This window comes from Acyrthosiphon pisum, chromosome A1, assembly GCF_005508785.2.
Source record: "Acyrthosiphon pisum isolate AL4f chromosome A1, pea_aphid_22Mar2018_4r6ur, whole genome shotgun sequence".
NCBI lineage: Eukaryota > Metazoa > Arthropoda > Insecta > Hemiptera > Aphididae > Acyrthosiphon > Acyrthosiphon pisum.
The window spans coordinates 65,389,206-65,389,695 of record NC_042494.1 but is presented as its reverse complement, the minus strand read 5'-3'; positions in this window follow the sequence as shown (position 1 = coordinate 65,389,695).

The following is a 490-nucleotide window of genomic DNA, read 5'->3' as shown; positions in this document are numbered from 1 at the left end:
TCCTAATTTTTCAATACAACATTTCACCTTAGTTACACAGTTTTCTACTCCAAATTTCCAAATATAAAATATTTAACTACCTACCTATATGCGCCTATGTAACATATAAGTGAATATGGATTTATATTTTATATTCATATTTTATTTTTCGAAATTTTTATTGATAGAGATAATACCTACCTACATATTTCGGTAGGAAATAAAAGATTTATAATTATCAGTGATAATATCTTAATAATTATTTGTGCTATAGACGCATACCTATGTCAATTGTGAACACTAGTTCACAGATATTTACAAACAAATTCCCAAATCAATTTTTATTAAAATTAAGAATGGATCTAAGTTATTGTCAAAGATAAACCTAATGAATTCTACATTTTTTAATATAAAAATATTTTTCATCCTAATTATGGTTTTGACTAGTAGTGTCCAACCTTTTTGACTCGCGATCCACTGTTTTTGCAACAATATTTTCACGACTCGAGAC